Raw genomic sequence first — 14,137 nt, 5'->3', positions numbered from 1 at the left:
ATGGTTGGAACATAGCATGCCATATTTGTAAATAGTAATGACAATAGTGGACGGTATTTGGAAACAGGATTATGATAAGCATTATTACCTTTTTAATATGGGGAATATAGATGCTTACTTTAGAGATGATGGTAAGAACATAAGAAAATGCCATACTGGGTCAGACCAAGGGTCCATCAAGCCCAGCATCCTGTTTCCAGCAGTGGCCAATCCAGGCCATAAGAACCTGGCAAGTACCCAAAAACTAAGTCTATTCCATGTAACCATTGCTAATGGCAGTGGCTATTCTCTAAGTGAACTTAATAGCAGGTAATGGACTTCTCCTCCAAGAACTTATCCAATCCTTTTTTAAACACAGCTATACTAACTGCACGAACCACATTCTCTGGCAACAAATTCCAGAGTTTAATTGTGCGTTGAGTAAAAAAGAACTTTCTCCGATTAGTTTTAAATGTGCCCCATGCTAACTTCATGGAGTGTCCCCTAGTCTTTCTACTATCCGAAAGAGTAAATAACCGATTCACATCTACCCGTTCTAGACCTCTCATGATTTTAAACACCTCTATCATATCCCCCCTCAGTCGTCTCTTCTCCAAGCTGAAAAGTCCTAACCTCTTTAGTCTTTCCTCATAGGGGAATTGTTCCATTCCCCTTATCATTTTGGTAGCCCTTCTCTGTACCTTCTCCATCGCAATTATATCTTTTTTGAGATGCGGCGACCAGAATTGTACACAGTATTCAAGGTGCGGTCTCACCATGGAGCGATACAGAGGCATTATGACATTTTCCGTTTTATTCACCATTCCCTTTCTAATAATTCCCAACATTCTGTTTGCTTTTTTGACTGCCGCAGCACACTGAACCGACGATTTCAATGTGTTATCCACTATGACACCTAGATCTCTTTCTTGGGTTGTAGCACCTAATATGGAACCCAACATCGTGTAATTATAGCATGGGTTATTTTTCCCTATATGCATCACCTTGCACTTATCCACATTAAATTTCATCTGCCATTTGGATGCCCAATTTTCCAGTCTCACAAGGTCTTCCTGCAATTTATCACAATCTGCTTGTGATTTAACTACTCTGAACAATTTTGTGTCATCTGCAAATTTGATTATCTCACTCGTCGTATTTCTTTCCAGATCATTTATAAATATATTGAACAGTAAGGGTCCCAATACAGATCCCTGAGGCACTCCACTGTCCACTCCCTTCCACTGAGAAAATTGCCCATTTAATCCTACTCTCTGTTTCCTGTCTTTTAGTAAGGTAAGGAGCCATAATTGTCTTTTAGTTTGGTAAGGAGCCATAATTTGGCTTTATGGTTCCCATCACTCTCTCAAACTTTCCCTGTCCATAAAGTGGTCACAGGTATTTTAGGGGTGCCAGTAAATCCCCCAAGGTGCTTTACCCCTTATTTTATTTCTTTTATTTCATTTATTACCCTAAAATCCAGTGCTGTAGCTGATGACAATTCTAGGTCAACTGTGGTTTTTAACATGTAGTGAGGGCATTGTCTGGGGTTCATATTACTCCATACATGTCCCTTTACATTTTATTTATTTATTTATGATAACTTTGTATTTATTTTTCTTACTTTCCTCTCTAGGCACCATGGCCTAGAAGTAACATCATGGTGCAGTCACCACCAGACCTCGCTTTCATTTATTTTCAATGATGGGAGCTTGCCCATGGCTTCTGGTACACCTGGCTGCCTCAGTTTTATAACCCATGGCAACCAGGAGCACAGGAAGAAATGGCAGCAGCAGCAACACAGATTTGCTGCTCTTTCCACTCCTTCATTTCCTATCTATATAAACAAAGCCACAGGGAAACCATGAGTAGCCAGCCATAGTCCTGTGGCTGATCTCTCCCCCCCCCCCCCCCCCCCCCCCCCGCTCTCAGAACCTGATGCTGCTTGGACACCACAAGAAACTTCAGGCCCCCTCAGCTCCAGTGCCATGGGAGGAAGGCTGTAAAAAGTATTCCCATGGCTGTTAAATGTGGGATAATGTCTGCTGACTATGGGGCGGATTTTAAAAGGAGCGCGAATAGCCTACTTTTGTTTGCGCTCCAGGCGCAAACAAAAGTACGCTGGATTTTAGTAGATACGCGCGGAGCCGCGCGTATCTGCTAAAAACCTGGATCAGCGCGCGCAAGGCTATGGATTTTGTATAGCCGGCGCGCGCCGAGCCGCGCAGCCTACCCCCGTTCCCTCCAAGGCCGCTCCGAAATCGGAGCGGCCTCGGAGGGAATCCTCTAACGCCCTCCCCTCACCTTCCCCTCCCTTCCTCTACCTAACCCACCCGCCCGGCCCTGTCTACACACCCCTTACCTTTGTTGGGGGATTTACGCCTCCCGGAGGGAGGCGTAAATCCCCGCGCGCCAGCGGGCCTCCTGCGCGCCGGGCCGCGACCTGGGGGCGGGTACGGAGGGCGTGGCCACGCCCCCGGACCGCCTCGGGCCATAGCCACGCCCCCGTACCCGCCCCCAAAACACTGCCGGACACGCCCCGAAATCGCCGCGACGACCGGGACCGCCCCGACACACCCCCGACACGCCCCCCTCGGAGAACCCCGGGACTTACGCGAGTCCCGGGGCTCTGCGCGCGCCGGTAGGCCTATGTAAAATAGGCTTCCTGGCGCGCAGGGCCCTGCTCGCCTAAATCCGCCCGGTTTTGGGCGGATTTAGGCGAGCAGGGCTCTTAAAATCCGCCCCTATGTGATGAGGCACTGCCTCCAGCAGCTCAACATTGTTTCACTGAGCCTTTTTTCTTTTAATTAATTAATTAATCAATTAATTAATTAATTGCATTCCTTCAGCTGGAGCAACCCACTTTATACTGCACCAAGAAGCCTTGGGACCCACAACAGCCTGCCCCAATTGATCCTACTGCCCTAGTGACTCAACCTGCCAGCTCTCAGCCAACAGATAATATGTATTTAATTGAGTCCTAAACCTGGATTTTCACCTCCCTTACTCTAAGATCGTCAGATTCAGTCAACCCCAGATCTTCTTTCATTCTTAGAAGAATTTCATCTCTAATACTGTACCTCACCTGCATTTTTTTACAGTCTACATGCAATGCTTTGCATTTTTTCGCATTAAGTTTTAGCTGCCAGATCATAGACCAGGGAAGGTGAACTCCAGTCCTCGAGTGCCGCAAACAGGCCAGGTTTTCAGGATATCCACAATGAGCACGCATGAGAAAGATTTGCATCCAATGGAGGCAGTGCATGCAGATCTTTCTCATGCATATTCATTGTGGATATCCTGAAAACCTGTCCTGTTTGTGGCCCTCGAGTTCGCCATCCCTAGTCTAGACTATTGCTTGAGACTTACTATTTATTTATTTTTTTTTATATATATTCCGCTATTTGGCACTTCAAAGCTGATTTCTCAGGTATTCTTGAAGGATACTAATGAAACAGGAGAGATAGGGCATCCCAACAGAGAGGTTCCATTAAAAGCAAACATAGTCCATATGCCAATATGTAAAAAATCACCAAAGCTAATGATTTCCCTCACCACAGGATTGAAAATGGCCACTTTAGATGTCGAGGCTCTTTATACCTCCATCCCTCAAGATGAAACAATGGACATAGGATATACCTATTTTGAGAGACGAACCAGACCTCATTGCATTCATAGCACTTTTTTACATGATTTACTAGAGATTAGAGACGTGAATCGGAACCGGAATCTGATCGGTTCCGGTTCCGATCCAAATCTTAAAACTTTTATCGCCCAGCCCGATTTGAGTTCTGATTATCGGCTGTGCCCGATCCGATAATCAAAACACCCTCCCAAACCCCCCAAAAAGGTTTTAAAATTACCTGGTGGTCCAGCGGGAGCGATCTCCCTCTCTCAGGCCATCAGCTGCGTTAATAAAAATGGTGCCGATTAGGGATGTGACCAACAGCGGGGGTCCGGAAAACGATCTCCTGCCGCGAGGTCATTCAGCGGCGGTCCGGAACCCCCGCTGAACGACCTCCTGCAGTCGATCTCCTGCCGGCGCCATTTTCCGTACGGAAAACGATTCGCGGCAGGAGATCGTTTTCCGGACCCCCGCTGGACCCCCAGGGACTTTTGGCCAGCTTGGGGGGGCCTCCTGACCCCCACAAGACTTGCCAAAAGTCCAGCGGGGGTCCGGAACGACCTCCTGCAGTCGAATTGTGTTGGTCTATGGCCACCGCCATTTTGCGCCGCCATTTTGAAAAATGGCGCCAGCTGAAGACAACACGATTCAATTGCAGGAGGCCATTCCGGACCGCTGCCGTTCCGGACCGCCGCTGGACCCCCAGGTAATTTAAGGCATTTGGGGGGGGGTTCGGGAGGGTGGGGGATTTAATTTAAAGGGTCGGGGGTGGGTTTTAGGGGGTTTTAGTGTGCCTGCTCACGATTTTCACGATTTTCACGATACTTTAAACACCCAAACGGCAACAATACGATTTCCTCCCCCTCCCAGCCGAAATCGATCGTTAAGACGATCGAGGACACGATTCACATCTCTAGTGCCGATGGCCCTTTGCCCTTACCATGTGACAGGGCAAAGGTAGCGCCGGCGCCATTTTGAATATTGGCAAAAGTCCAGCGGGGGTCCGGGAGCGACCTCCTGCACTCGGGCCGTATTGCCAGCATTCAAAATGCCGCCGGCGCTACCTTTGCCCTCACTATGTCATAGGGGCCACTTTCGGCCTTTATTGCCAGAGGATGTGGTTAGTGCAGTTAGTGTAGTTGGGTTCAAAAAAGGTTTGGATAAGTTCTTGGAGGAGAAGTCCATTAATGGCTCTTAATCAAGTTTACTTAGGGCATAGCCACTGCTATTAATTGCATCAGTAGCATGGGATCTTCTTAGTGTTTTTGTAATTGCCAGGTTCTTGTGGCCTGGTTTGGCCTCTGTTGGAAACAGGATGCTAGGCTTGATGGACCCTTGGTCTGACCCAGCATGGAAAAATTATTATTATTATTATCCTTTCTCATGCTTCTCTTGCTTTCCATACATTCCTGTCTATCTACCCAGTGGAAGATTTTGGTATCATCAGCAAGAAGACAAACTTTTCCTGACAAGCCTTCTGCCATGTTGCTCACAAACATATTAAAAAGAACCAGACCAAGGACCGATCCATGATATTTCATAAAAATAACATACCTTAATACAGAACTTTACTACAACATTTACAAAAGTTAAAAAGCCATGGCTATAAAAATATCTCAAAGTGCAACTTTTTTAACCCTTTGTGCAAAGTGGTAAAATGCCATTCATTATGATTTTTTACCATTTCATGCAATATTTCCTTGGACTATATTTATTTCTTTGATAATTATTGACCCCCCCTCTTTCCTACGATGAGGTGGTGTACAATTAAAACACTTATAAAATATAAAAACAATGGGATTACAGATGGCTGACCAGCATTATGCAACATGAAGTGTTCCTCTCCATTTTCATGTGTGGAACAAAAAAACAGCAAAAGTGAGAAGAATATCCCAAGGCTCCAAAAGAGAGCAGCAGCAACATTGATATGAACCCTTGCTGGCATCTCAAGTGGCAAACTGGCACCAAAAGTGGCATCAATATCCTAAGGTACTATGAAGGGAGAACTAAGCAGAAAAGTGATGGCAAAACCTCCAAGGCAGGCATTGATAAAGGGGCCAAGTAGCATAAAGAGTGGCTTCAAAACGTCAAAACAACATGAGAGATGCAAAGCAGTCCTCCAGACTGGCAAGAAGTAACTCAAAGTGTATGGTGTGGGGTCTGACAGCAAGGCACAGTGGCAAAAAAAACTCTAAGGTTTCAGGTCTGGGCATGGAGGCAAGAATGAGTGACACAAAGATCCCCATGGTGTGGGGTTGAATTTTGATTTTCTTGTGAAATGGGCTTTCCACATCAAACATGTAAATAGTTTCACAAATGAATGGAGATAGATTTTATAATTGAGGTGTTATTTTTTAGAACCTTTTTCACATATTCTTTACCTGGATGTTCCATTCCAGAACTTCTGGTTTTGCATGAGTTCTCTGTGCCTAACTGATATTTTGAACACATTTAGAACATGTAAATACTTTCTCGCCTTTATGTTTTCTGTTCTGCCTCTTTTTCTTCCTTAAGACTGGGGGCTGTTATGGACAAACCACCCCAGTATAATTAAAAAAAACAGGGTGGAAGAACTTGGCTAGGATTATTGCAGAGGAGTAAGAACAAAATAAAGCATCATAAAATAGGTGAAGAGGAAAATAAAATGTTTTTGGTACATCTTTCACTTTTTTTTATTGGGCAAAGCAAATATCCTAGCACAAAAAGGAAATAAATAATACCAAACTATACAGAGGTACCAAAACTCCCATGGTCATAATAACATTGTGTAACTACAGCAAGGTTTTCCCTAAGTGATGCATATAGGGAAAAATAGCCCTTGCTGTAATAACACAATGGTCTGGATTTATCAAAATGCACTAATTATCACATGTGATAGGAAAAGGGGTGTATTTTATGGTAATAGCCTATTTATCAGTACAATTCCTATCTACAACCAATGGGGGGAGGGGGGAGAGAGAGACAGAGAGAGAGACTAGCTATAAGGCCCTTACAGTAGGTAGGGTTAGGGTTAGGGGCTACTTTGACATTCAGAGTGAGATGTACGAACAGAACAGTACACTCTTGTGAAAATTTGCTGTCCTTCGGAGTGAGGAAACTCACCCAAAGATGAGATGTGTACAATGATCTCTCAACCTAGCTTGATGTTACCCAGGTAGAGAGTCCAGCCCACTTGGCCAGAAATCCCGCCCCAAAATCCTCCCCTTTTCCAAATTTGCATCACAGCATGCGTTATGGCATTTTCACATGCATTAAAGGCGAAAACACCTTAATGCATGCGAAAACGCCATAAAGCACTATCCCCAATGTTAGGTTCTATCTTAGGAGTTACCACCCAGGAAAGATATCTAGACATCATATGGATAATACATTGAAATAACTGGCTCAGTGTGCTGTGATGATCAAAAAAGCAAACAGAATGTTAGGGATTATTAGGAAGGGAATGACAAATAAAATGGAGGATGTCATAATGCCTCTGTATTGCTCCACAATTAGACACCTTGAATACTGTGTAAAATTCTGGTCACCACCTCTCAAAAAGGACATAGATTCACTGGAGAACGTGCAAAGAAGGGCGACCAAAATGATAAGGGGAATGGAATGGCTGCCCTATGAGGAAAGGATAAAGCAGTTAGGGCTGTTCAGTTTGGAGAAGAGACAACTGAGGGGGGATATGATAGAAGTCTACTAAATCATGAAAGGTTAAACAAGTTAATGTAAATCGGTTATTTACTCTCTCAGATAGAAGTTAGCAAGTAGCTCATTTAAAACAAACCGAAGAAAATCATTTTTCACTCAGCATATAGTTAAGCTCTGGAATTCATTGCCAGTGGATGTGGTTATAGCAGTTATTGTAACTGGGTTTAAAAAAGGTTTGATAAACTGCTATTACAGTAATTAATAAGCAATAGTAGCTTGTGATTTATCTAATGTTTAGGCACTTGCCATGCACTTATGACTTGGATTGGTTACCTTTGGAAACAGGATACTGGGCTTGATGGAACCTTGGTCTGACATAGTATGGCATATCTTATGTTCTTATGCATATAATAGGCAGGCAGAGCAGGTAGGCAGAACAGTAGGACCAAGGCCTCTTTGGTGATATAAGGGACATGGCAGGCAGGTAGAGTAGCAACAGTCAGGCCATTGTGGTGGTTTAAAGGACATAGAAAGTAGGCATGGGGTAGCAACTTGAAAGTCCCCTATGGTGGCATAAGGGGTATGATAGATAGGGTTTTGCCAGCAAGTCTTCTATTGTGGAATAAAGGGCAAGGTAGAAAGGCATGTGCTAACAAGTCTCCTATAGTAGAATTAAGGGCATGGAAGACAGACATCAGGCAAGTCTTCTATGTTAGTATTCCTAGTACTAGAGTTATGGCAGGTAGGCATCAGGCAGCAAGTCCCTTATGATGGTACTAGAGATATTTCAGCTGGGCGTCAAGAAGCAAGTCCCTGATGTGTTTACTAGATATATGGCAGGCCAGGTAGGAATGAAGCAGCAAGTCCCCAATGGTGGTACTAGGGGTATGGCAGGTAGGCATTTGCTAGCAAGTTCACTATGGAGGAATTAACGGCATGGCAGGAAGGCACGTGCCATTGCTAGCAAGTCATCTATAGTAGAATTAGGAGCATGGCAGGTAGACATTTGCCAGCAATTTCCCTGAGGTGGTACTAAGGGTATGGCTGCTAGTCATGATGTAGCAAGTCTGCTATGGTGGCACTAGGCTACAGCAGTTGAGTATTAAGCAGCAAAGATGACAATGACTACAGAAGGAATGCTCACTTTGCACAGCACATCTCAGACATGCTCAGTGTTCAAGATCAGTATCCCTGGATCTGCAGAGGAGTGATAAAATGATTTAGAAAAATGCTTCACTGTGCTATTTTGTCTCCTTGACACATGTCCTGCCAAGTTCTGACATGCACACATGACTCACTGGGCAGGATGCTCATCGCTATATTGTAACAATTCCTAACTGATTGTATAGCACTAGCTGTTCTCCATAGATTTTAATGGCTGTAGAATGAAAGGGGGAAAAGAAATGAAACAAATAGGATTTGTTTAATTCAGGTGTCCCTCTAAATTAATTTTGGGGACCCCTGAAATAAATGAATTAGACCCAGTTTATTTTGGAATGCCCATTTGTTTTAAATGAATGCATCCCTGTAGGTTGTCTGTTGCTTCATTACCATCTTCTGACTCCAGAGATCTTCTGTGTTTATTCCACTATTTTTTTTTCTTTTTTAATTTCATTAATGTTTTTGTCTCCACTACCTTCTCTGGGAGGCATTCCATTCATCTACCACCCTGTCTGGGAAAAGATTTGTCCTGACATTTTCTGAATCTACCCCTTAGAGCTTAAGCTTAATATCATGACATACAAATACTGTACTTTCCTTAACAGAATTGATCTCCTTATTCTCTGCAAGACTGACAATAATCTCTGCAGTTTATTTGATTAGCTTCTGAAAAAGATTCACCTGTTTTTATTTCTCATTCCAATGAAGCAGTTATTACTGGCTTTGATAAACTTTGACACTCAAAAACCTGCTATTCACAAGACTCAATGCATTTAGGTATAATTAAAATTCAAGCTAAGTTGCCACATGTCAAACATCTCATTTGAACTTAGGGTCACTGAATCAGGGAAGCTTACAAAAAAATCAGGACAGGATGCTTTAATTGTAGACTCCAGCTTTTTGAGGTAAACACAGCAAATTAAGGGATTGATTTACTGAGACACAGTAGTACAATAGTGTTAACATGAGCTATTAATGAGTGCTAATGGGCCAGTTTTAACACAGCTTTAATTCATCACAATGTAAATAGATACATCGGTTTTTATAACTTTTTATTACACAAGAAGGTCCTTCCACTGGAATATTTTATTTATGTATTGAGTTTACCATTTGAAAAAAAAATGAAAACCAAAAATAAAGCAATAGGATATTTGTATGCTATGAAAGTTCCATTCACATTAAGCAAAAGTGGCTATTGTTTCACCTGATTCACATGCTGTACAAGTCCTGAAAAAGGCTGCATTATAAAGAATAGGCCCAGGTTCATGTTCCTGCATACTGATCTTGTGAGGAATGAGAGCGCTGCTTAAATTGAACTTATGGCCTCTAGCACCTGCTGACTTATAGCTAAACAACAGCCACTTTGTGCACATTATAGACTGTGTTTTAATGTTGTCTGTACCTAGCTGGTTTATGGTTCAGAATTTTATGATATAATTCTTACCAAAAATAGATTGTTAAATGTTTCAGGAAAATAACTAGTAAATGAAAATACAATTTTAAAATCCTATAGGGGTCTATGTACTAAAAGGTTGTCAGCAGATAACACACATTAATGTACATGTTTTAATTTGTATGTCAATGGTTGAGTTAACTTGGAAAGTACTAAAAAAAATAAATGAATAATGACTGTTCTGAAACTGCATTGATCTGTTAACATAGATGCACTAATTGCTTCATGCACTTATACATAAAGGTGCACAATGTGTAGAGACAGTATCACTATCTAGCCTGCCTTCGCTTCTCTCTCCCACTCCCCCATTTCTCCCATCCCTCATCCCCATAGAATGCACTTTACTCCATGATTATTTCCTAGAGAAAGAGAATGCTATATTGGATATAATTGGCTGTAACTTGAAAATGTTAGACATTCAGCAAAACATATGTAACCAAATAAATACATTGTTCAAAACAGACCATAACTGTAAACTTGCTCATCCTAGACACTTCTATCTTAGGGTGGCCTCACCTTTGCTGAAGACACCAGCCACCAGCTGAATTTTAAACAAATACATAATCTATAAAAGTTAATTCTTCAGGCATGGGATTTGTTCAGTGATGGGATGTAGCCAGTGAAGTTTCTCTTCTTCTGTAATGCCATCTTCTAGTGCTTTGACGCCATTCCATAGAAGAGCTAAAATCAGGTCCATAGGATGGCTCATCTCGTAGGCCTGACCCAGCCATTGAAGCCAGACCTGTCATAATTGAAAACACTTTCCAGGGCAAGAAACTCTGTCTATTCCTTACCCATGCAAACTTAACAGATTGCTCACTGTGGGGCAGATTTTAAAAGCCCTACGCATGTAAATCCAGCTGGATTTACGCGCATAGGGGGGTTAGGCACGCCGGGCCTATTTTCAAAAGGCCCAGCGGCACACATAAAGCCCCGGGACACATGTAAGTCCCATGGCTTTAAAAAATGGGAAGTCTGGGGGCGGGGCAGGGTGGGGGCATGGTCAGAGGTCTCTGCAAGGCCGCTGGACCAGGGGATCACGCACCAGCACTCGGCAGGCGTAACTTGCAAAACAAAGATACGGGGATGTTTTTTTTTCGGGCTGGTGGGCGGGTTAGATAGGGGAAGGGAGGGGAAGGTGGTAGGGCGAAGGAAAGTTCCCTCTGAGGCCGCTCCAATTTCGGAGCGGCCTCAGAGGAAACGGGAATGCCATCGGGGCTCCCCTAGGGCTCGCTGCGCATGTTATAAAAACATGTGCGCATGCTATAAAAATGGGCGAACATTTGTGCGCGCCGGGTTATGCGCACAAATGTACGCCCGCGCGTAGGTCTTAAAATCCGGCCCTGTGTGCCTTAGATGTGGTTATCCTGCCCCATTTTATTGCAATCCAGGCTGAAGATTAAAGGGGATTAAAGTACTGGAAGAGTAAAGGAGGTGGAAGGGACATTGTAGAGAACCCTTTTCTAGCCCTCCTATGTGGGTGAGATAGTGCATGGGATTCTAGATGGGCCTTGAACATGGAGAACAAGGTATAGAAATCTTATAAATCTCAAGTAGTTCAGAAGCTTAAAGGCACAGCCTAAAGCTACAGGTAGACATCCTAATGAATCAGTCACAGAGATCCCATTTTACAGCCTCATCCCAAGCAACAGCAGGCCTCCTATCTGTCTGATCTTGGGCTGTGAGGTTGGTCTGACTTACACAACTCCATCCCTCCTCATCACTTGTCACAAAGCTGCTGACACGATATTAGAGCAGCCAGCAAGTAGAAGACAGTTTGTTTGGTTTGGAAGCTAAAAAGGGTTTGGCCAGCTTGCCTTTTAGTTGCAGTGAAGACCAAAGTAAGGGTAGCAATGTAAACTCTTCTTGGGTGATTAGTGCAAATTGCCCTTAGAACCATACAGGTTTTACATTTATACTACTCTCTGTCCCAGACACCTGAATCTGCATATTTCTATTCCCTAGATGTAAAACACACCTAGGTATTTATGTCATTTTCAAGTAGCCCTGTGACTTAAGACATATGCCATGATAGCATTCAGTTCTATAGCCATTGCTTGGTCAGAGGTGATATATCTTCACAATGTTACAGGCCAATGGTTTGTAATAGGTGCACTATTACCTTCGCATAGCTAGACAATGCATTGGTCCCCAACAGAGTGAAGACATAGCTACTTGTAAGGTTTGGGTGGACCCTTGGACACTGTGGCAGCTGACAATGCCCAAGGGGAGGTCCCGTGAGGGGCCACAGGTCAGGCTCAGCTGTGGACACACAAACACAGATTTTATCTTTATTTAGACAGTTTGTGAAGCCACCAGAGGTGGCGGTAGTGAGTAGAAGAGAGAGCCCGGCTGGACTAGTATTCCTCAGGGTGCTGGAAAAGCAGCTCCTCCGGTAGCAGTGCTGTAGTGAAAAGAACTGAGAGAATGAGTACAATAAGACATTCACAGAGTCCCCAGTATGGAGAAAACCCAAGATAGGGATAGCGAGTACCAGATCCCTGGGAGCAGAGACTCGTTGGAAAGTACTCATGAAGCAGTTCCAAGTAGGAGATGGCATTGGCGCTGGAACAGAGGCAGGCCCTCGAGGAGCGGGTACCTGGTTCCAGGGAAACAGCTCTGAGGAGTAGATGGTAATACTACTCACAGATGGTGTCTGTAGCAAATTCTTCCAAGTAGAAGAGGAGCTGGACACAGGCAGCGAGTCAGGGAACATGGGCCCTTGAGGAGCGAGTACTGGTTCCTGATAGCAACCTGAAAGAAGCAGAGAGGCCCCCGAGGAGCTGGTACCTCGTTAGCAGAAAAGAGTCCAATAGAAGTTGGAGGCAGAGTAGCTGGGTATGGAGAGCGAATCCCATCCGTAGGAAATCACTTGCTAACTCACCGGCTAGCAAATAACAGTAGGCTTAAATATCCGGGCAGCATGACGTCATCACAGGGGGACACCCCTGAGGTTCGTGCCATAGAGGAAATAAGAATGAGGGCTGCGCGGCGAGCGCACCCTAAGGTACCTGAGGAGCATGGCAGGAGGCAGTGCCAAAGCCGGTCCAGGGACACTGGAGAGGATGGCGTGCAGATGCCGCGGCAGCCAGATGTCCACAGGGAGCAGGAGGAGTCTCAGAAAAAGAAAGGTAGGTGGAGTGAAGCCACTGGGCAGCGACAGTTGCAACAGTACCCCTCTTCAAAGGGAAGTCTCCTCTGCGGATACCAGGTCTTGGTTTCCAAGGATATGAGAGGTGGAACTGATGGAGCATCTCTTTGTCAAGGATATTTGCCAGAGGCTCCCAAGAATTTTCTTCGGGGCCGAAACCTTCCCATAAAAGAAGGGATTCCCGAGTATTGCCTCGTCTTCGGACATCAAGAACGGCTTTGACCTTGTATTCTAGGTCATCTTCTGCGCTGATGTGAGATGGTTCCTGAGACTTGGAAGAGAACTCACTTAGAATGAGTGGTTTCAGAAGTGAGACATGAAAAGTGTTGTGGATGTTCAATCCAAGTGGTAGTTTCAGACTGTAAGTGATATTGCCAAGACGTCGGAGGATTGGAAATTAGAGATGTGAATCGTGTCCTCCATCGTCTGAACGATCGATTTCGGCTGGGAGGGGGAGGGAATCGTATTGTTGCCGTTTGGGTGTGTAAACTATCGTGAAAAATCGTTAAAATCGTGAGCCGGCACACTAAACCCCCCTAAAACCCACCCCGACCCTTTAAATTAAATCCCCCACCCTCCCGCACCCCCCCCCCCCCAAATGCTTTAAATTACCTGGGGATCCGGCGGTGGTCCAGAACGGCGGCGGTCCGGAACGGTCCCCTCAATAGAATCGTGTTGTCTTCAGCCGGCGCCATTTTTCAAAATGGCCGCCGCAAAATGGCGGCGGCCATAGACAAAAACGATTCGACGGAGGAGGTCGTTCCGGACCCCCGCTGGACTTTTGGCAAGTCTTGTGGGGGTCAGGAGGCCTCCTGCAAGTTTCCTGGGAGTCCAGCGGGGTTCCGGGAGCGATTTCTTGCCGCGAATCGTTTTCGTACGGAAAATGGCGCCGGCAGGAGATCAAGTGCAGGAGGTCATTCAGCGGCGGTCCGGAACCCCCGCTGAACGACCTCCTGCAGTCGATCTCCTGCCGGCGCCATTTTCCGTACGGCAAGAAATCGCTCCCGGAACCCCGCTGGACTCCCAGGAAACTTTTGGCCAGCTTGGGGGTCCTCCTGACCCCCACAAGACTTGCCAAAAGTCCAGCGGGGGTCCGGAACGACCTCCTCCGTCGAATCGTTTTTGTCTA

The 14,137-nt window shown here is 44.9% G+C and overlaps 1 protein-coding gene across 1 annotated transcript in view; it reads right to left on the bottom strand.

Annotated features, from left to right (window-relative positions):
* Window positions 1-14,137, bottom strand: part of CSMD1 (CUB and Sushi multiple domains 1) — a 4,035,193-nt gene that overhangs the window by 807,573 nt on the left and 3,213,483 nt on the right.

The sequence above is a fragment of the Rhinatrema bivittatum genome, chromosome 3, assembly GCF_901001135.1.
Source record: "Rhinatrema bivittatum chromosome 3, aRhiBiv1.1, whole genome shotgun sequence".
In the NCBI taxonomy this organism is placed as follows: Eukaryota; Metazoa; Chordata; class Amphibia; order Gymnophiona; family Rhinatrematidae; genus Rhinatrema; species Rhinatrema bivittatum.
Note: the sequence above shows the minus strand (reverse complement) of the source record. Positions and strands in the feature narration are given on the sequence as shown.